Source organism: Lepidochelys kempii, chromosome 22, assembly GCF_965140265.1.
Source record: "Lepidochelys kempii isolate rLepKem1 chromosome 22, rLepKem1.hap2, whole genome shotgun sequence".
In the NCBI taxonomy this organism is placed as follows: domain Eukaryota; kingdom Metazoa; phylum Chordata; order Testudines; family Cheloniidae; genus Lepidochelys; species Lepidochelys kempii.
This window is the reverse complement of record NC_133277.1, coordinates 5632138-5656014: the sequence shown is the minus strand read 5'-3', so window position 1 is coordinate 5656014 and position 23877 is coordinate 5632138.

Here is a 23877-nt window from a genome sequence, read left to right as displayed (position 1 = left end):
CACACAGAAATGTGCAGTTTGAGAGACCAGGCACCGAGATGTTTTGCACCATTGTTGTTGCACTGATGGATTGGCCGCAATGCAAAGCCCAAGCTGCATCAGTGGAAATATCCGAGGCAGAGAAAGTCAGGACATAACTATTGACAGATTTTGCATCAGAAATCAGATGTTCCTAGAGTTCAGTGTTGCACTCAGGCCTGCAGGCCAAGCCTATTACAGTTTCAGAACCCCCAGTATCAAGGGCAGTTTTAAAACCTAATAATACCTCACACCTTTCATCAGTAGATTTCAAGGCACTTTACAAATGTGGCCCGTATCATTATCACCATTTTACAGATGAGGAAACTGAGGCACACACTGGGGAAACAACATGCCAACGGTCACCCAGTAGCACAGCTGGGAACAGAACCTAGGTCTCCTAAGTCCATTACTTTAACCACTAGACCATATTGTCTCCTAAGAGCAAGAGCACAATCTAAGAACAATAGAAGTGTAGTCCAGTGGGCTCAGCATTGGTCTGTGAACCGTGAGGCTTGCATTCTTTTTGCCACTGGCCTTGCTGTGTGACCGTGGACAAGTCAGTTTCCCCAGCTGTAAAATGACAATAACAACATGGATCCTTCTGCATGAAGCTCTAAGAGCACTGTGTAAAGGCTAAGCACGAATGTGTATCTTGTGGCCTTTAGATTAATAATGTACCCCCTCGTCTACCTACTACCAGTTAAGATAGCGGCAGCAGCTGCCGTGAGGTTAGGTGCCTTAGAAACGCTAAGAGAGCAAGATTAAACCTAAAGATAATTGGACACAATAGCTGCTTGATGTTAATTTAAGCCTGTGTAGCCTTCTCACTTGACCTCCTCAGTGCTCACAAGTATCAGGCATACCCCTGCACAGTTTGGGGACCACCGCAGGAAAAGGTGGCCACTTCGGAGGCTAGGTGTAGTCTAGGGGACAGGACACTGGCCTAAGAGCCAGGCTATATCAGCTGTGTTCCTAGCTCTGCCATTCACCAAGGGCAAGTTACTTTCCCTCCCATCCTTTCTATGTCTTGCATTGTTAGACTGTGAGTAATATAGGGTAGGAACTGTCTCTTACTACGTGTGTAGAATACTTCATACAATGGGGCACTGATCTCTGATAGAGGTCCTGTTATCATAATTAGCCTGTGTAGCTAGTTGCAAGTTTCTCCTGTGGGTTAAGTTCGGAGTCGCACAGGTGCACTTTATCCAGGACACATCAGCATCTCCTCGTACTCACAGGACAGCTCATGTCTTATTTTGTCCCCCTCCCCAGCCCTGCCATCAGCTCTAAGCATTTTGTGGTATTTCATTGAGCAGCCTTTCAGTTTCTGTGGGCGTTTTCTCGATGCTAAAGGGCATCATTTCCCCCCCATGAGCCTCTTTCAATTGTGCAGCCCTCGGCAGAAATGGCTCAAAGTGTTACCCAGCCTGCTCCCTTTTAGGGGACCGCAGCAGGTTTCTCACACATGCTCTGATAAGATCAGCGATCAGGGCTGCAAACAGCCTGCAGGAGCTATTGAGCCACAGGCCTGACTCCTTTCAAACATCCATGTGAACGGGACCATTGCCCTGGCTGAACTCTGAGCCCCTTGGCTCCTTAGGAATATTTATTTTGATAAATACTGACTGATTCCTTTATTTGACAGCAGAGAAAGGAAGTCACATAGAAAAGGGCCCATTTTCTTCTCAGTCTCCCTTTTAAAAGCGTCTTCCACAGTCTCGCACACTTTCAAAACAAAAGTAATTCTCCCCCCTCCTTCTTTTGAAGAATACCTAGTCTTATAGAGAGCGTCTCATCAGCAGGTCACAACGTGCTTCACAAAGGAAGTCAGTATCGCGATCACCATTTTACAGATGGGGAAACTGAGACACGGAGAAGGGAAAATGAATTGGGCAAGGTCACCCAACAGGCCAGTGGCAGAGCTAGCAGTTAGAACCCCGGTCTTCTGAGTCCTAGTCCAGGGATTGATCCACTATGCTGGACTGTCAACCTTTTCACAAAGATTTAAGCCCCAAGATGTGAATCCAGATCCAGCATTTGGGGTGATTTACATCCCAGGTTTTGATTCTGGCCCTGTCTCTTATTTTTTCAGGTGGGATTCTGTGCTGGGGAAAGTCACTGTGGAGATCAGATTCCTACAGAGCCCTAGATCACCCATTCCAATCTAGGGTGACCAGGAGCCCCAATTTTATAGGGACAGTCCCGATTTTGGGGTGTTTTTCTTATATAGGCTCCTATTTACCCCCCATCCCCGTCCCGATTTTTCACATTTACTGTCTTGTCGCCCTATTCCAATCTAACTTAGGCCTGGTAGTTGCTGAACTTTGTTATGAGGAGTCAAAGCCACATGCAGGCAGCTCTGATTCCAGGCAGTTCTGGAGTGGCAACCTCACTTGCTATTGAATCATAACACCCCTAGCCTCCCACCCCTGCATCTGACCAAATGCCCCTATACACACCAACCTGATCCCAGCCGAAACCATCCCATGACCTCTTCCTCCACCCCCAAAACATGCCCAGGTTTTTGACCTGGAAAAGTCCAATTGCCGTTCCTATGGGGAAGCACTTTGGTAGACTCAGACAACATCCCAGTGGAGAAGCACCGCCATAATCTGACTCATGAGTCTGCAGCCTAAGCAGAAAAGCCATACAGAACGAATGCTCATTGTTAGAAGGGAGGGGGTGACTCCAGATCCAGGTTGAGGCATATTGGTAACCCAGGCCAGGGGAATTTTACTTGCACTGGAGCACAAACATAGGACTTCAGCCCCCAGGGATGTCCACCTAGCATCATTTGTCATCACCAGAAAACTCACGTACAGTTCAAAACTGACCATCAGGAATTAGGACTTGATTCTGAAAGGCATTTAAAGGCATTCAGCATCCAAGTCCAATTGAATTTCAGTGGGATTTGAGCGCCAAACTCCCAAAGGCTCCTTTGAAAATCCCAGGCTAAAAGTAAGAGAAAGTGTTCAAACATTCTGTAAACATTTAAGGAAAAGTCTGAATTCAATTCCTGGACTAAGCCAAATGTTGGGAGCTGGGAGGGTTTTATTTTTCCTGCTTTGCCCGGCCCGATATTCCCCCTATCTTTTAATTATTATTCATCATGGGTATTACGGTAGTGTGTAAGGGTCAACCAAGATTGGGGGCCCATTTTGCTGGGCGGGAACCTCCCTCAAAGGGCTTAGAGTCTAAATAGAGCAGACACTGGGTGGGGAATGGAGTAAAAGACACCAGCAAAGTGAACAACATGACAGTGACAACTGTCATATTAATTCTATGATGTTTTAAATTTTTTCGGTGGTAGCTGGGGGGGCGGGGTTAGTTAGAAGGGGATTAACTAAACAGAAAGAAAAGAGAAAGGAGAGGGCACATTGAAAGGAAGGTGGGGGAGAAGAGGAGGGTAAATATTCTATAATGCACCCACTTATTGAGGATAAAGGTTTTTGTTTCTCTGCCTTCCGAGATCTCATTCTGAGTCACTGCTCCAGAGATGAGTGGGTGCAGAGGGGTGGACTCAGCAATCGAGGGCCGCCTTCCCAGCGCTGATGAATGGGGTCCTCCAAACTGCCATTTTCAAGGCAGAACGGCTGTAGATTCACCCTGTTTCATCACACTTCCCTGTGGATGGGCAACGTTAACTCATTGACTAAAAACATATTACACAAGGAGGATTTGTCGCTAGTGTAGCATAGATTATGAGGCCAGAAGGGACCACTGTTATAATCTAGTCTGACCTCCTACACAACACAGGCAAGAGAATTTCACCCAGTAATTCCTGCTTTGAACGACACCCAACTTGATCTACAGGTTCTACGTGACAGAGAAGATACCACATCACTGGGTAATCTGTTCCAATGACTAATTACCCTCATTGTTTAAAAATAAAAATAGATATCTTATGGCCAGTTTCATCAACAGCCTGAGAGTGACGACTTGCGGATTTTATTCCAGACTCTGCCACTGCGTAGCTGGATTTCATGGGGCAATTCACCACCATCAGTGTCTCAGTTTTCCCATCTGTAAACTCAGGATAATTATACTTTAGTACCACTAGAAAAGTGCTGTGAGACTTAATCAGTACCTGAGATGCCTGGATGGAAATGAAAAGCATTATTTTTGTGGTACCCAGTCATGCTGCTGTTTGGCCTTCACTGAAAGGGAATACTGAATGGAAAGAGTCTGAATTAGCTAACACAGAAAGGTCTGGAAGGTCTCATTTTTTTGGACCATCCTCTCATTTGTCCATGTAGAGTGGCCACCACTGGTGGCATGTTCTGAGGTTTCCATACAGTTGGAGAATGAGCTCTGTACCTCTTCACTTCCTATATAGCTGGGTTTTCCCCCACTCCCCTTAAAGTCAAACTGCCATTGTCTTCAACAGGTGCTGAATCAGACCCTCTATTTGCAATCCCTTGCCCAGAAGCTGAGCAGTTCAGCAGCAATGCTACCCATCATGAGTAACACGCCTGTTTCTTTCTAGAAAGAAAGAAAAAGAACCCTGAGGTTAACACTGGCACTTCTTCCTGCTGACACCTCCTCCCACTCCAACAAAGAGCTGGGAAAATGTTACTAAGTCACAGTGCAACGTCAGATGCCATTGCTATGGCACCCAACTAAGATAAGCACACAATGAAAGCATGGATCAATGGGTTACTTCAGTCAGAGAGAGCCTGTCTTGTGATCTAGAGGTGGCCCACATCCACCCTGGCCAGTCCCCATCATGGCCTCTACAGATTGTTCATCGAGAGAGTCCACAGGCAAAGCAGAGGGGAAATGTCTTTCTCCCACTTCCATCTGCTGCCCTCTAATCATGAAAGGACTTTCTCCCAGCCTGGTTCTCCAAGCCACCAGTCACTCGTTGCTAAATAGGAAGCCATTCTTCTGGTAATCCCTGCAGGAAGGGAGTTTATAAACTGGGGAAAAGTAGGATGAAGAGAGTGGGGAGGAAGAAGGAAACAGCTACCACTTTGCTAAGAGCTGCTCTTCCCAGAACATCCAATGTCCCATGTGCCTGGCGCTTAGTTTGCAGGATCGTCCGGGAAAATATTTATGTTCTAGCGCATTCAGCTGCCTGTGACACACCTGCTAAAAGTGTTGGATCCTGTGATCCTGGCTGTGTCATAGAATATAAAACCTGCTACTGGCAAGTGTGGTAGAAGCCTGTGCTGAAGGTCCTGGGTTTAATTCTTGCTGATGAACAAAGGGTGGGATCATTAGAGGTGATAATATAATTCAAATCCCACCCAGGGGAAGTGCAGGCATGGCACTGGAGTCATCGCTGGCTGCTATATATACTAAGGGGTGCAACACAGGCAGACTCTTCTTGCCTTTGTCCATGTTGATCACTTTGAAGATGGGCAAATGGAGCATAGGCAGACACCAGAGACTTCCATCTCCTTGATTCCAAGTATAGCAGAAAAAGAAGCCACAAAATGCAGGTGTTACCAGATCACACGTATAACAGCAATGGGCCTGAGTTGCAAAGCTCAGATCCACCTCTGAGTCAGGGATGCACATTTCTCCAAAGGGATGCCTGGAAAAAGAATCCTAGAACTGTAGGACTGGAAGGGACCACAAGAGGTCTTCTAGTCCAGTCCCCTGCACTCAAGGCAGGACTAAATATTATCTAGAACCATCCTTGACAGGTGTTTCATGCCTATATGTCTCAGACCCACCTGTCATTTATAGTAAAGTTAGAGTAAATTAAAGGAGACAAGGTCTTTCATTTTAAACTCTGTGTACTGCACTGTTAGATGTTGTAGCTGTCTATTTACCTGCTATGAGGAAGCTGCCATGCTGGGTTTCAGTTTGCATGCAGAATTCGGGTCACCATGCACCCTCCCTCTCATAGGAACTTTTGATTTGTCTGCTGATTCCCTTTATTTAAAGTCAGCCGCCCAGGGTGTGATCCAAAGCCCATTTAAATCAATGAAAAAGCTACCATTGGCTCCAATGTCATTTGGATCAGGCCCCTAGGCTGTAAAACATTGTTCCTTGCACATGGGAAACTATCTCACCAAATACCCTTCACCTGGAAAAGTCCCCCAAGACGTAGGTACATCTGTCACCCCTACCCATTAGTTGAAATGAAGCCTTCTCTGGGGTGCAACACAGCTTCATGATGCCTCACAACACAATCAGGTAGGGACAGAAGGGAAGAATACTGAATCCAGTGGAAAGTGGCGTGGGACTGAGGTTAGCTCAATGTAGTTACCAGAGATGGAATTTGGCCGCAAACCTCAAGTCTTGCAAAAAAAAAAAAAGTGCCATGGGAACTTTAATGACCACAAGTTGTCAGGCCCTTGGTTTTGGGTCTCTCGCAAAAGACAGCAGCTCTGCCTAATATTTCAGTGAGCTGCGTGGGCTGGAGTCAGCCTATGACTCACCCTAACGAAACCCTGTGCCACTTGGAATGTGCCAATGACTAGGCACGGCAGCTCACTCCTCTGAAAGGTGGCCGGCAAAGAGCACAGCCAGTTTCCATGTCCATCAGCTGCAGGCTGGGGGTTGATTTTTCCTGTCAGAGGCCCTTCCTAATAAAATAAACAAAGGGACTCGGGGGGGAAAAATGAGCCAAGTATTTAAAGAAAGAGAAGTAAATGGACCAGGCAGGATCCCCAAGGTAGTTGTGACCTCACAGCCTGCAACATAGTGGGAAATCATGGTATATCAGAGCAACCTGGCGTGAATTGGGGGAAAAGTCTGAACAAGGTTTAGGTGCCTTTTTAAAAAACACGTAAGCACCCATTCGTACAGTATGGGGGAGAGAGGTTTTTGATATTAGGGGCTGCATTGCACCGTGTCAGTGATGAGGTAGAAAGAGAGGGCCCGAATGCCCTCTCACCACGAGACCCACTCTCTGGGGCCAGACACAGTTGGGTGAGGATGGATTTGTTCCTCTGAGAGGTTCAGGCCAGAACTCGGCACCCAGGGATGATGGAGGCTAATGGGACTTTAAACCATCTTTGAGCACGGCTGCTCCGTGGGCTGTGAAGTGTAACGTTGGACAATGCTAACATATGGCAGACTCCGCAGGCTGCTTTCTGGGCCCATGGCGTGGCCTGGAATCCCCATGGTGCTGGGTGCTCAGGCCCAGCCTAGATCAGCCCCCAGCAAACTCCCTATGTCTTCAGTGGGCAGCGCTGCAGCTGTCATCCACAGTACCTGCACCCTGCAGCCAGACAAGGCCCCTGCTTGTGATGCCAGCCCCTTTACATGGTACAAAGGGGCAGGAGCAGGGCTAAGGATCTCACTCAATGGTTATTTATGACGATTTCTATTCTGGTAGCACCTAGCGGCCCGGCACCATACCAACCCATAACAAAAAGCTGCCCAGAAGAGCTTACAATCTTAGTATGAGAGGAGACAACCGGTGGCCACACCCAACAGACGGGGAGAGAGAAAGCCCAAGGTAACAGGGAGTCAGCTTTCAGAGTAACAGCCGTGTTAGTCTGTATTCACAAAAAGAACAGGAGGACTTGTGGCACCTTAGAGACTAACCCATTTATTTGAGCATAAGCTTTTGTGAGCTGAAGTGAGCTGTAGCTCACGAAAGCTCATGCTCAAATAAATCGGTTAGTCTCTAAGGTGCCACAAGTCCTCCTGTTCTTTTTAGGGAGTCAGCTGTGATCCAGATGAAAAGCAGCAGTCGTGACACACCAGCTACCTAGCTGTGGTCAAGGTCCTTGGAGGTCGTCATGGCAGACGGATGTGAAGGGGGATAGCCTGGTGGCTTTGTGGGGCTACGGAGGGCTCCTCCCATGCGTGGGAGAAGGCGATTGTTGGTAAGTTTGACCAGTGGGCCTAGCAACGGGATCCCTGCTAGCATCAATGGGGCCGTGAGCCCTGCTACAGAGCCCGTGGTAAGTGACACGGCCTTTCAAAAGGTGGGGGCAGATCTACCACTCTAGCACGCACTCTTCCAAGCTTAGCCAAGTCAGCCAGAATTCCTGATGCGGACCCGCTGCTGCACAGCAGCCCCAAGGAACACAGGCCTTAAAGCCACAGAGTCTAATTCTACATTGCCCTTCCCCTGGTGTCATCATGTACTCCACTACAAGGCAGGCATAAAACGCTCCCCACTCAGCATGGTAGCGGTTGACACTGGCTTTGCACTGATGTGCAAGATGACACATGATGCAGGGTAGTGGAGAGTGAGCCCCACAGTCTGGCCCTTTATTTGTGGGTCAACTTTAAGTGTTTTTTATGTTGATATTTTATCTTAGCCTGTTGTGGTTTTTTTTCTTCCAGGCTCAATAGTTTGATTCTCTCTCTTTTTCTGGTGTGATTTCTCCCTCCTCTGGCACAACAGTGGGAGAGAAAGAGAGAGGTGGCAGGGTTGTGCTTAATTTGCCATGAAAGAAATGCCGGGGCTCAAGCAATTTTGTTTACTTTCATAACTGATTCAGCAAACCCAGAGGTGCCGGGGCTATGAACTGCCCAGCCTAGAGGTGCCAGGGCTCAGCCCTGGTACAAATTAAGCACTGCTTAGCACTCAAATCAGTCCAGTGGATTTGGATCTAGCCTGGCACTCAGGTGTGCTGAGTTCTGGTCTCAGCTCTATTACTGACCTTGGGTTAGTTGTTTCTCCATCTGTAAAATGGGGAAAATTCTTATTTGCCTAAATGTATTAAGTGCTTTGAGATCCGTGGCTGGGAAGTGCTATAAAAGAGTTCTCTGTTCTTATGGAAGGCCTCTGGTTTGCTACTGCTCTCACATGACCATGTAACTGTATTCTGGTTACTGGTCTTTCCAGATGGGGCCGGGGTGTGTGTGTGTGTGTGTGAAACACAATCCAAAAATAACAACAGCTTCACAGAGCAATGAACGGAGAGGAAGAGCTTGGGAAAAAAAGATAAAGAGGGCGAAAATTACATGCAGAGTGATGGCTGCAAAATGAGAGATGAACAAAACCTTTGTAGTTTTCATTTAGGTTGCTGCGTTTGGCCAATCTACTATAAACACCCCCACTCCTCTCTGCAGTCCTGCTTCCATCTCTGCCAGCAACATTCAGGGCCTTCCACATTCGACCTGGGGGTCAGCACCCCCTCAAATTGAAGGCTGTCTTTTTACTGACTGTGACATTAGGCGAGCCAGGCTTAAAAGGAGCTGAGTGACACCCAATGTTGGCCGAGCACTGTTATTTTTGGATTGTATTACACATCCCCCCATATGGAAAGCCCTAACTCCCGGGAGCCAATAAAACACAAAAAAGAAAGGTTATGACCTCGTCAGTAAAATGGTAACTAAATTTTTCAGGGAGAAAAACCTTTTACAAGGCAGAGAAACTTGTGGTTAGGGAGGCAGGGAGGACAGCGAGAGGAGAGGTGGGATTGAACGTGCCAACAACAGCATTCATCTAGGATCTACTGAAGGTTACAGTAGCATGGTATGGGGATACAATTACATTAGAACTTCATTACCAATCCAATCTTTTTTCCATCAGAAAAACTGTTTGTTGGGGATGGGGGGGGGCTTTTTTTGTGGGGTGTGTGGGACTTACCCAAGACCACCACATTAAGTCAAGATACCAGTGGGCATATACCTCCAAGGTGCAAGATAATCATTGGGAGAGATGGTGCGTAAGGACATGTGGTGTGTGGAACTGGTGGTCTAATCCTTCAAGGTCTTTGGCAGGACCAGCCCTTCTCCCACCAGCGAGGATGCAGCATTTGCCAAATTTCCATCGAGGGCCCATTTTGCCCATTTCCATGCAGATCTCTTTTGCCTGCAAAGATAAAAAGCACAGGAGATGGAGTGGGGGTTTTTAAGACGGCTGCTGTCCCATTGCATAGAGTTCTCCAGGCCAAGGACACCCGGCTTGCTGCCTTGTCAATGGTTCTTTAATACTAATCTGACAAGTTTTCTTTCTCAGGTGGAAAGGTTAGAGAAGAAACCACTTGTAAAAAGTGTCCCCTGCTCTGGAGCCTGTCTAGGCTCATACTTTGGAAGTGAGGGGCTTCAGCGTTGTGCTGAAAGATCTTTTCCATTGGCACATTTACCATCTTGTTTCTCATTTTCATTTGTTTCCCTAAGATTCTTTTGTTGTCATGTGTAAAATTCTGGGACCCTCCCACCCTCCAGAGTCCTAGAGCCCAGGATCCAGCCCAAGCCTGAAAGTCCATAAAGCAGTGGAACAGGCCCGCAGGCTGAGCCCCGTGAGCCCAAGTCAGCTGGCCCGGGCCAGCCAGGGGTTTTACTTTGCTGTGTAGACGAACCCTTGGCCAATCCTGATTCTGAGTCAATCCTGAAATTTCCACTTAAGCTTTTGGGGTTTCAACAAAGAGGGGAAATATTCAGTGGAATTTTGTTGTTGTTTTCATCAACATTTTCCCTGGGAGAACCCCATACCCCCTTTTCCTACCAGCTCTAGTTATGAACTCTTATTCTTCTTCATCAAGCACTAATTAAGTGCTAAATAACCCTTGAATAAAGGGGAGTGGGTAGTAAAAGGCCCAGATAAGAACAAACTCTATCTTCAAAGACATACGTAGAACTCCTAGGAAAGCCAAAGAGAGCTGCAGGCGGATAGCTGCAAATGGAATTTGTCTAGTTAGAGTAGGGACTGGAAGTTGTGGGTTGGGGCTAAGGGCTGATTTTCAGTAAGCACTGAGAATCCACACCTCCAGTGAGGCCATTGGTTCTATTCCTGGCCCTGATCCACTCTGTGACCTTTGAGTAGGTCACGTCACTGCTCTGTGCCTCAGTTTCCCCATCGGTCAACATGAGGCTAGGAACATCAGCCACCTTTGTAAAGCACTTTGAGAGCCAAACTCCCACAGACAACAGTGGCGCGGGGCAGAACCGCACAGGAATGCCAATTATTATTTACATAGCACCAAGGTACGGGTGGCCCTTTATAACAATTGAGGGGGAAAAATGACCAAGCTTTCATAGGAGACTAAAGAAAAAAGGCTCCCCGTGGGACCCTCTGATGCCTACTGTTATTGAGAGCCTAGCAGTGCTGTCGACTCAGGGAAGAAAGAAACTGTTTATATTATGAGTGTGTGGATTAATTGCAGTGGGACTTCATTCTAAACCAATATTTAGTCTAAAACACTTCACTCTGTCAGTTCCCATGTTCACAGGCCTGTTTCCACCAGTTAATAGCTCCATTTGTATTGTGGCTGTTAGTATTATGGCTGGAATCTCTATTTCATAGGGAAGGACAGGGAGAGAATAGGGGGATGGGGAAAGGGGGATCTTTACTAAAGCAGAGGATTCTGCGTGTTTGCATTTATTTTTTAACCCTTGCACGGGACCCTTGACAATCACAAGTTATAGCAAGTCACTGACTCTACAGAGGGCACCAATCATTGACCCAGGAGTCCTGGAACAGCATGGGTTAAGGGTGCAGGGTGAAATTAACCCCAGTGCAGGGGGCCAGCGTGGGTCGTCGTCACCATTTGGGTCCACTTTCAGGGCTCTGCACAGAGATGAATTAAACTCCAAGTGAAGCTGGACACCTAATCTTCTATGTGGATTGTTGATGTGGGCCAGATCCAAACTCCCCCCAAGTTTGGGGGTGTTTGGCTCCTGGGCTTGGACTCAGCCTGTTGTGGAGATAGGGGTTACCCACAAAACTAGACTGAATATCAAGGGTAGGAGGGAACCCACACCTGACAGAGCTCCAGGTTTGAGAAATAGCCTCTTAGGGAAGTGGTAGGATCCCCATCATGTGGCACGTGTACTGCCAGGCTGGACAAAACACTGCTCAGTTTACACTAGGGGATGATTGTCAACTAGCAGGGCTAATGGGACATCCCTCCATCTCTAATACCTATGGGCCTGACATCATTTCAGCTCAGCTCTGTTTGGTGCAGCTGGGATCAAAGTGGACAGAGCAAGGTTGGCTCTCAGCCACCTTTGCACCTATTTTGGGGCTGATCCCGGTGAAGGTATGGTGACCACTGCCTATGGCTCCAAGGGCTATTCCAGCAGGCAGGAATAGTGGGAGTTCAATGATTTTCCAGCCATGCCCTCTCTTCCACAGGTACAACCCAGCCATGCCTCGTAGAGCTGTGACACTGGTTCGTTATCATGTTGTCAGCCCCTTATGCTGGGGGAATTCTCCTGGGACAAGATATAGTGGATATACGGCCCATTTGCTCCAGCTCCACAGAGCAAGAGCGATTGGGCTCTGTGACTATAAAATAGGGCAAACATTCAGAGATCCAAAGCTGGGGGTGTTTCATCCACTCAATGTGCAGCGGCAATCAAAAAGGCAAACAGAATGTTGGGAATCATTAGGAAAGGGATAGATAATAAGACAGAAAATAGCTTAATGGCTCTATATAAATCCATGGTACGCCCACATCTTGAATAATGCATGCAGATATGCTCACCCCATCTCAAAAAGATATATTGGAATTGGAAAAGGTTCCAAAAAGGGCAACAATAATTATTAGGGGGATGGAACAGCTTCCGTATGAGGAGAGATGAATAAGACTGGGACTTTTCAGCTTGGAAAAGAGACGACTAAGAGGGTTATGATAGAGGTCTATAAAATCATGACTGGTGTGGAGAAAGAAAATACGGAAGTGTTATTTACTTCTTCTCATAACACAAGAACTAGGAGTCACCAAATGAAATTAAAAGGCAGCAGGTTTAAAACAAACAAAAGGAAGTATTGGATGATTGGAAAAAGGCAAATATAGTGCCCATCTTTAAAAAAGGGAAGAAGGAGAATCCGGGGAACTACAGACCAGTCAGCCTCACCTCAATCCCCAGAAAAAATCATGGAGCAGGTCCTCAAGGAATCCATTTTGAAGCACTCGGCGGGAGAGGAAGGTGATCAGGAACAGTCAACATGGATTCACCAAGGGCAAGTCATGCCTGACCAACCTGATTGCCTTCTATGATGAGATAACTGGCTCTGTGGATATGGGGAAAATGCTGGATATGATATATCTTGACTTTAGCAAAACTTTTGATACAGTGTCCCTCAGTTTTCTTGCCGGCAAGTTAAAAAAGTATGGATTGGATGAATCCAAAGACTATAAGGTGGATAGAAAGCTGGCTATATCGTTGGGCTCAATGGGTAGTGATCAACTGCTCTGTTTAGTTGGCAGCCGGTAACAAACAGAGTGCCCCAGGGGTCTGTCCTGGGGCTGGTTTTGTTCAACATCTTCGTTAATGGTCTGGATGATGGGATGGATTCCACCCCAGCAAGTTCACGGATGACACTAAGCTGGGGGAAGAGGTAGATGCGCTGGAGGGTAGGGATAGGGTCCAGAGTGACCTAGACAAATTGGAGGATTGGGCCAAAAGAAATCTGATGAGGTTCAACAAGGACAAGTGCAGAGTCCTGCACTTAGGACAGAAGAATCCCATGCACTGCTACAGGCTGGGGACCAACTAGCTAAGCAGCAGTTTTGCAGAAAAGGACCTGGGGATTACAGTGGACAAGAAGCTGGATACGAGTCAACAGGGTGCCCTTGTTGCCAAGAAGGCTAATGGCATATTGGGCTGCATTAGTAGGAACATTGCCAGCAGATCGAGGGAAGTGATTATTCCCCTCTATTCGGCACTGGTGAGGCCACATCTGGAGTATTGTGTCTAGTTTTGGGCCTCCCACTACAGAAAGGATTTGGACAAATTGGAGAGAGTCCAGCAGAGGGCAACAAAAATTATTAGGGGGCTGGAGCACATGACTTACGAGGAGAGGCTGAGGGAACTGGAGCTATATAGTCTGCAGAAGAGAAGAGTGAGGGGGGATTTGATAGCAGCCTTCAGCTACCTGAAGGGGGGTTCCAAAGAGGATGGAGCTCGGCTGTTCTCAGTGGTGGCAGGTGACAGAACAAGGAGCCATGGTCTCAAGTTGAAGTGGGGGAGGTCTAGGTTGGATATTAGGAAACACTATTTCACTAGGAGGGTGGTGAAGCCCTGGAACGGGTTACCTCGGGAGGTGGTGGAATCTCCTTCCTTAGAGGTTTTTAAGGCCCAGCTTGACAAAGCCCTGGCTGGGATGATTTAGTTTGGGCTGGTCCTGCTTGGAGCAGGGGTTGAACTAGATGATCCCCTGAGGTGGCTCTTCCAGCCCTAATCCTCTTTGATTCTGTGCTGCTATTGTGGTTTGGTACCTGGTGGAGTTTTGCTGCTGAGGGCCCCCTCAGACAGTCCAGTAGTTAGAACGTTCATGGTCCACCTACAATGAAGAGTGTAGTTGGGTGAACAATTCGCAGTGTGCTCGGTGTGTTTACCCCTTTTTCCTGTTTGTGAATTACCCACAAACGGACTTGTGCTCTGGTGAATGTGTGAATGAGACAGAACTGCTTGCACACTTCACGCAAACACCTTGCAGTCTGCGGGCTGTCAGGGGCCTGTCTACGTCGCTGCTGGGGGTGTGGTTGCCGGTCACTTAGGTGCACCAAATCTAATGAGCTTGAGCATTACTAGCTGTGAAGTCACAGCAGCACTGGCATCAGCATGAGCGGTACGTACAGGGTAAATATGCGAGTGACTAGCCCATGCCACTCTGCTATACAGTCGTCATGACTCGAGCTACCTTTGCTCCAGCTAGGTCCAAACTAGCTCGGGTAAGTCTGCACGTGCTGCAATCACACTACCTAGTTGCAGTGTGGACAGACCCTTAGAGCAGGATTTTCAAATGAAAGTCACTTGGAGTCAGGCATTTAACTGCCACTTGCATCTTTGTAAATCTACTGCCTTTGGTGTGCTTTTCAGAAGTGCCTCAATGACTCAGGCACACAAGTCCTGTTAATTGTCAGTGGGTCCTGCGCCCCTTTTGCAAATCCCACCCTTTTGTGTCTGTTGCCAGTTCACTCTTTGATTTACCTGCTGTCATTTCTCAAATTGATTTAGAGATGGGCTCCCAAACACAAACTCCTTGCAAACTCCTGAGCAAACCCATATTCTATTTGTGAACCAGTTCCTTCCCAGGAACTGTCATGTGAGAAAACTGGTCCTCCACACTCCTGTGTGGGGACTGCAGGTAACAGAGGGTAGGGAGCAAAGACCCCAGTGAATCTGTGGTTTTTATGCAAAAAAATGTTCACAAATATTTTCTTGCCATCTTATTATTCTCGTTATTATTTGTTCAGAGAGCTGGCTAAAATTTTTCTGTCCAAAAATAAATTTGTTTGTGGTGGAATTTTTTGTCTAAATTTTCATTTCACTAGAAATTTTCCAGTTTTGAGATAAAAAATTTGAAGCCTCTCCCCCCCCCCCCGCATTTCAAAGTTTTTAATGTAAAGGAAATGAACAATATTCACAGGCAATTTTGAAAAAAAAAGCAAGAAATAAAACCCCACCATTTCCCCCTCTAAACTGCCAGTGAAAAACAAATGGCATTTTTTGAACGTATCTAATTATTTATGTAACTCCTGGGGTTTTTAAGCCTTGCTCATCTCACTGTCTGGAGATTTTCCTGACATGGAGCCTAATTTTGCTCTTGTTAATTTCAGCCAGCACCTTCTAATTTCACCCACTTCTCAAAATTCAGTCATTTATTCAGGCACCTCGATATGGACTTGGGAGACTTAAGCTTAGGCACCCACGTTTGAAAATCTTGGCTCTAGCGCTTAGCAACTCTGAATAAATAATTCCTCTCTCGTGTTCCTTCTGCACTTGCTTTTTGGTCTCCGAAGATGCCAAAACACAAAAATAAACAGAGCAGCCCCCGTTTCTGAGCAGCCTTTTAAACCCCCAGCTCTCAGGGAGGCTGGGCGACATCTGGCAGCAGATCAGCCATTCTTGAGTCACAGACCCTTTTATTTTTTTGGCTCTGCTTCCTTCAAGAAGTTTGCACCTGTGTTCAGAAACCACCCAAATTTCAACACACAAAACAGAGATGCCAGGCCAGACAGTCACCATGGTGGCAAGATGCTATCACAGCTGCAACCTTAAGAAGAAAAGGCGGTGACAAACACCCAGCTCTGCATTAGATCTGATGCTTGTGAAGTTAAGGACGTCTCTGTTTTTAGTGGCTTTGATAACACAGTTATTTATACACATCTCTTCTGGCTGGAACTTGGTACAACAGAGACTGTTTCTGGTACCCGTTTAGCATCCCATGTTTAACAAGAGATACAGCACAACAATGCTTCCTGCATTATAAAACAAGCTAAAATTAGCTTACTACCGACTTGTCCCACCCGATGTTGCATAGAGGTGCTGGTGGGGAAGAAATCATCCCCTGTTCTATGCAACCACAGAGTAGGACTCCGTAGCATGTTACTACGTCTAAGAAATGGTAGCTGCAAATAATGCAAACACCAGGGTTGTGCGTGGGGATACAAGCCACGACTTTCTGCACCAAAAGACCTTGAACTAGAGCAGTGACTCCCTGAACTGTGGGTATGTAGCAGGCTGTTTCAGAAACTGGAACCAACCACTAGAGGGAGACAAAACCATGCTATTCTACAAGGTAGGGGCTGCAGATAATGCAGTAAGGTCTCAGCAGGGCATGGCTGGCAGGCGAGGGAGCAAAGTCAGCTCCTGCCCTCTCCTCCCCACAGGGCACAGGGTAGTTAGCAGTATACACCACCAGGGTCACACAGGGCTATCTGGGCCCTAGGACCAGAGCAATGACCTGGTGCTCCCAGGAAGGCAGCATCCCCACAACCTGCTTTGAGCAGGGGGTTGGACTAGATGACCTCCTGAGGTCCCTTCCAACCCTGATATTCTGTGATAAATACCAGAGAGGGAGAGGAATTATTTAAACTCAGTACCAGTGTGGACACAAGAACAAATGGATATAAACTGGCCATTGGGAAGTTTAGACTTGAAATTAGATGAAGGTTTCTAACCATCAGAGGAGTAAAGTTCTGGAATAGCCTTCCAAGGGAAGCAGTGGGGGCAAAAGACCTATCTGGCTTCAAGATTAAACTCGATAAGTTTATGGAGGAGATGGTATGATGGGATAACATGATTCTGGCAATTAATTGATCTTTAACTATTCATGGTAAATAGGCCCAATGGCCTGCGATGGGATGTTAGATGGAGTGGGATCTGAGTTACTACAGAGAATTCTTTCCTGGGTATCTGGCTGGTGAATCTTGCCCATATGCTCAGGGTTCAGCTGATAGCCATATTTGGGGTCGGGAAGGAATTTTCCTCCAGGGCAGATTGGAAGAGGCCCTGGGGGTTTTTCGCCTTCCTCTGTAGCATGGGGCACGGGTCACTTGCTGGAGGATTCTCTGCTCCTTGAAGTCTTTAAACCACAAATTGAGGACTTCAGTAGCTCAGACATAGGTTTATCGCAGGAGTGGGTGGGTGAGATTCTGTGGCCTGTGTTGTGCAGGAGGTCAGACTAGATGATCATAATGGTCCCTTCTGATCTTAATATCTATGAATCTATGATTCTATCCTAAGCTATCCAGCCCCCCCCCTCACTGTCTTCATGAGCGTGAGGAGAATGAGACCCATTCGCCTTTCCCCACGCCCCCTCCAGTTGCCAATCAGTGCCCTGCCCAAGTGTTGCAAGACCCGGAGCGTTGCTGGAGAGTTTTCTGCTCTGTGAATAGTTACCAAGCGCTGTAATCCCAAACCACGAGAGAGCTGTAGGCGCTGGAGAAGGCTGTGGGAAATCGCTATGCGAGGCAGGAGTGTTTTAGCATTCACTGAAGGGATTATGGCTTCCCCAGTCTTTTCCCACCCTTCAGTGCAAAACAATCCCACAGAATAATAAGAAACATGCTCAACAGCTTGGCCCAGTGACTGGGGGGGGGAAGCGAGGGGGGATGAAGCAGCTACAGGCTGCATCTCGTCTCGTGTCATTCACCTCATTGGTCCCATTGCTCACGTTCCCACTTTATTTAAAGTTAACCCTTTACCCACTGGCAGCAGAAACACAAGGGATGAGGTTTTCCAAAGAGCTCTGTGCACTGGGTTCAGAGCACTTTTAAAAATCTGACCCTTCGATAGGCACCTACATTTGAATATCGGGCTCAGACCCCAGTCAGATCTACCTGGGCAAACACTTGCCTTTACACAGAGCTCAGGTGGCTTCCCTCCAGTTGGAGCATCAGAGTCTATGGGATATGCCAAAGCCCATCGATGAAGGTTGTAGTAAGGTCAGGCTTAGAACCTGAGTCTCCTGAATGCTTGGTCCAGGCCTCACCCCCAGACCACCCTTCCTCCTTGGACCTTAGTCTTTGAGTTCAAGACACACAGCAAAAGTCTGCCCGGCTCCCCTGCAAACGTGCAGCTGCCACTGTCCCATGGATGACCGCAGTATCAGCACCACGCTTAATCCTCCTTTGTACAGGGTCTGCTTAAGATCTTCTAATTTGGGAGCTCCCCAAACAGGCTGCTACAGACCTCTCCAAGGGCCCAGTCCTGGCAGCCTTACTTATGCTGACTGGTCCCTTACTCCATGTGCTGTTCCAATGAAACCAATAAGGTAACAGATGGAGAAAGGTGCTACTTAAAGGACCTGGTTCCCCTTTATAGTAAGGCCCTTTTATACTGCCAAAGAACTGTAGAGGGGGCCTCAGGACCAGATTTTCCAAGGTATTTACGTGCCTAGTGAGAAGTTAGGTGCCTGATTGCCATGGGAGTTAGGTGCCTTGCTTTTGAAAATCTCACTAGGCACCTAAATACCCTGGAAAATCTGGCCCTTAGCATCAATGAAGAAGCAGGCGAGGTATGGAGAAGCCTATCGTCCGGCCCTGTGTTTGTACTCTCACCCAATTTTAAGACTCTTTGGGACTTGGGTGCTTCACGAGCCTATGAATGGCAATCGTGATGAAAATATTTATTGTGATGTTAATATTTATTTGGCTGAGCCCTGGCACTAGGCAACAAAACTGGCTAAACACCCAAGCTAACTGGGGGAAAAAACTATTCCAGCTCATGCCTACATTATAGAGTGCGTTCAAAACAGCTGCACGCAATAGCGACTGCCCCAGGCGGTGAGGCTGCCCTGGGTTGGGATGTAACTGAAGCAAGCTCCCTGGATCACAGCTGACGTGTGCCGAATAAATGCCAGCTTTGGGCCAAGCTGGGAGATGGTTCTTCTCATGTACCGCTCTTCTTTTAATACTAAAGAAATATGAAGGAACAAAATACCTGCATCAAAATATTTCTTGGCCCATGGCTCTTTCTGAGAACACATTGTGAAAGTTAATAGAGATTAAGTCTGACCTCCTGTATATAGCAGGGCAGATCATTTCACCCAGTTGCTCCTGCATTTGAGCCCAATAACTTGTGTTTGGCTAAAGCGTCTCTTCCAGCAAGGTGCCCAGTCTAGATCTGAAGCCATCAAGAGATGGAGAATCTGCCACTTTCCTTGGTAGCTGGTGCCAATAGTTAATCACCCTCACTGTCAAAAGCAGAGGCCTTATTTCTAATTTGAATTTGTCTGGATTTAACTTCCAGCTATTGGTTTTTGTTAGGTCTTTCTCTGTTAAATTAAAGGGCCCTTTAGTAGCTGGGTGAAGGAGGCTACTGGATGGGTAAAAAGAAAAGGATTACTAGTGGCACCTTAGAGATTAACCAATTTATTTGAGCATAAGCTTTCGTGAGCTACAGCTCACTTCATCGGATGCATTCAGTATTTCTCTCTCTGCTCCCATCACTAAGCACCGTGCTGACAACAGTGTACAGCACCCCCTGTGAGGTGGGGGAGCATCACTGTCCCCATTTTACGGATGGGGAAGCCAAAACACAGAGAGATGAAGTGACTTGTTTAAGGTCATACACGGAGTCTGTGGAGGTGGAGGGGGGAGCTGTGGGGTAGGAGCCCAGCAGCCCTGATGTTTGGAAGTCTTTAAAGTGGGTGGGGGGGCATGGAGAGAAGCAGAGCTGGCTCCATCAACATCCCACCTGCAGAGCTCAGCTCATAAACGTTTCCCAGTCTCACCTGAGCAACACCACTTGAGACATAAAACAGAACACTGTCACTTTAAAAGTGGCAACTCCAGGTCCCATGGGAGATCTTCCCTCGTGCAGTTTATGCTGTCCTTTGTACCTTCAGAGGGGACTGCTGTCTCTGGGGAAAGATGGTCACCGTCTGTCCTCCCTGGGGCGTTGCCTGGGCCAAGCTTCTAAGCAGGCCACGGGGATCCCCTCAGAGGATGGAAGCCAAAATGGTGCCTCTATGATGTGGCAACCTTTTGCTGGAGGAGATATGTGAAACGGAGATGTTTTCATGAAGGAAAGTTTCCCCCTCTCGCCTGTGAGGACTGGGGATTCCAGCTCAGCCTGAGACCATTCCGTCTGCGTTTACAGTTGGTCAGAAATGTGCACCTGAAACTAAGCGTACTATGGCCAGCTCCAAACATTCCACACGTCTGAGGCAGGCTTCAAAAGAAATCATGAGATTGGGTTAAAAATCAGGGGTATTTTTTGTGTGTTTGGATTTTTTTAAATTACATTTTCATTCTGTTTATTTATAGTGAAGGTCTTTGATCCCTCGGGGCGCACTCAGGTCACGTTTTCCAGCTTCTCTTCTTCACCAGAAGGGTTGGAATATTACTCTTTCTTTAAAGCAAAAGCAGAGACTGTCATGTAATCACCTGACTCCAGTAGCTGGGGCTTTAAGACAAACACCAAGTATAGTGGGACTCATGAAAAAAATTACGAGAGTCAGCAAGACTGGAAGTAGCATGTTGCAACCTGGCACTGTGCAACACAGTTTGCTCCAGAGGGGTTCCAGGCTAGATTACTAAAATGTCCTGTAGGCCAAGACTGAGGTCTATCCACGGAGCTGTGCACAGGGGTCCACAGCTGGAAGAGCAGGGGGTGCTGTGGTCAGAGCCGAGATGCATCAAAGGAGATGAGCATGAGGGCACAGGACTGGAATAGCTTGGGGTGCGGCAGGTGAGGACTGGGATGGATCAGCAGAGCTGCAGGTCTAGTCACCAGGTCTAGTCAGGTCTAGTCTACACCAGGTCTAGTCAGCACTGAGCTGCATTGGCAAGGGCAGCAGTGTGGCACGTTTGCCCACTTCCACAGGCACCAAAAACCTCCTGCGTCTCAGGGCAGAGCGTGGGGGAGGCATATGGCCTTCTGGTAACAACAGCACATAAATCCCCTTTGCATTGCTCCCATCAATGCCGAGAGGTCGTGTTCGGGATTGGGGTTCTGTTTATTGACAAGGTCACGACCTCGCCTGTTTATGACCCCCAGGAGACCTCTGCATGGAAACGGGATTTGTAATGTAATACTAACAATAACACACTAGAGACAGCCGTGACAGGGTCGTTTTCTCCTACACGCCACAGCTGGTTCCCAAGGATGGAAACATGCAGGGGAAAGGGCAAGGAAGCAGAAGAGGTGCATGTTTGCTCTACTCGATCCCAAGGAGGCAGGGGTGCACAGCTGGCCAACGAGTCTGCTTCGTCTAAGGGCTGGGGCACAGGCACTGTGCAAAGGATTCTGGGGCACAGTTGGGACAAGCTGCCAGTTGAAGTTGACTGGGCAGAAAAGGATACTGAGCAGAGAACGGGGACATCCCTCTGAAGGAAGGAATGACCCAGGTAGGAGCTTGGATGAGAGCGGGGACAAACAACACTTGGGGGAGGGGAAACACGCTGGGCCAAATTCAATGACGTTAATAGCAGGTGAGAATTTGGCCCCTCACCTTTGCTGGCAGTACTATTGACCTGGAGGCTCACGCATGTCCTGGAGCACAGAGATCAGGAGTAGAGATGTAGAAACCTAAGTCAGTGGGACTTGGGCTCCTAGAACACTTAGGACTGAATGTTCAAAAGGATTTAGGTGCCTGGAAAAACCGCCCTGATTCTCAATGCCTGAGTTCACTACCTAGGCTCCTACACAACAAATGGGGGAAAATAGGTGCCTTACACTGCAATTCCCCAAATCCAGAAGGTTAGGCAGGGAGCTGCCACCCAGAAGGTGGGGGGGGTGCTAAGCCCCATGCCCCTCTGAAACCCATGCCTAAGTCCAGGCTGCAGGGAGTATCCTTCTGCTTGTGATTGTCAGCCAGGACTTCTCTTTTTACTACTCCATTTTGGCAAGAAGCTACAGGGAAGGACTTCCTTCATATCTTTCAGCACCATGGTTCAGGAGATGGGAGAAGGGATTTGAACAAGGATCTGCCATCTCTCAGGCATGGGCTCTTATCCACAGTGCAACGGAGTCAACAGCAGAGAGTAAGGGACTCCTCCATCACTATAGCCCAAGAATAAGTAACGAAAGACTCGCTGGAGCAGGAAGGCTGGACGCTGGGTTGCCCACACCTTGTCCGAGTGCACTAACTACCAAGGTTCATAAATGTCTTCCATTTTTTTCAACCAGTTCCAATTGCCATGCAGGGACCATAGAACGAGAGCTGCATTGACCATGGAGAAGCGAGCGACAATTGCACTGTGGCAGCTTGCAAAGCCAGATTGCTACCAGTCAGTGGGAAATCATTTTGGAGTTGGAAAATCCGTTGTGGAGGCTGTCTGTCATGCAAGTGCATAGGGCCATTAATTGCCTCCTTCTATGCAGGACTGTGATTCTTGGCAATATGCAGGCCATAGTGGATGGATGTGCAGCAAGGGGCATCTTAATTTGGGACCAGTCCATCTGGGCACAGACTACATCAAGAGAAAAGGCTATATTTTTTTTATGGTTATGCAAGCATTGGTGGATCACCGGGACGCTTCACTGACATCAGGGTGGGTGGTCAGGGAAGGTGCATGACGCGCACATCTTTAAGAACACAGGACGGATCAGAAAGCTACAAGCAGGAACATTCTTTCCCGACCAGCAGATTACCACTGGTGAGGTTGAAATGCCAATAGTGATTCTGGGGGACCCAACCTAGCTCTGGCTCATGAAGCCGGAGACTGACCACCTGGACAGCACCAAGGAAAGATTCACCTACCAGCCCAGCAGGTTCAGAATGAGAGTTGTCTGTGCTTTCAGTAAATGGAAGGGATACTGGTGGGTGTTTCCTTGCAAGACTGGGTCTCAGGGAGAAAAAATAACCCACTGCTTATAGGAGCCTGTTGTGTCCTGCATAACATCTGTGCCACCAGGGTGGAGGTGGAAAGCTGTCTGCTGCCTTTGAACAGCCACACACAAGGTTCGTTACCAGAGCTCAGCGTGGAGCTGGATGGTGAGGGAGGCTTTGAAGAAGCACTCTGTCAGCTATGGTAGCATTCTCTAGGCCTGCAGCATTGGGTGCTGCTAAGAATTATGTAGTTCTTGCTGTACATTCGTGAATAGGACTGGGTATTTTCCCAGACCAAGCAGTTCTGTAGTGCTTGGTGTGCATTTATGAGTACTGTTTGCTTGGAGGACCACTGTGCATTCTGCAGTCTTTGTTGTGAACAAATAAAGATCATTTGATTTTCTAAAGATAGAACTTTACGGGGTGGAGAAAACAGTGCAGAAAAACAATGTGCAAAAAACTTGCCGGCAATGTGATACACATTTTTGACATAAATGAATGGGGTGGAATGTTACAGTTGAAACGGAAGTGAACATTTCTGTCCATCTGAGTGCACTTATATAGGCTGTTGTGGCTACACATACATCAGCCGTGGTTCTCACGTTAGTGTCCGTGAAACTGTGGTTTCCTTGCTGTGCCCCATCCTTACGCGGCCTGTGATGCCACATTGTAGGTGTGGCCCTGATCCCAGGTGGCACTTTAGGTGCAGCTAGAATACAAACCTCAATACTAACCTCAGCTAAAAAGATCTGGTTCTAACACGTAAGGTAAAAGTGAGGGAGGAGAACGTGTCTTTTTCCCCAAACTGCTTATCCTAACCCTGCCAGCAGAGGTCCAGTGAGAGCATAATAATAAGAATATTTTGCCTTTCTATAGCCCCCTTCCATCCACGGATTCCAGAAACCTTCGCAAATGCTACCGAGGAAACCTCATCGTTCTCTGTGTGATTGTGATGTTTTGTCATCCCCATTTTACAGATGGGG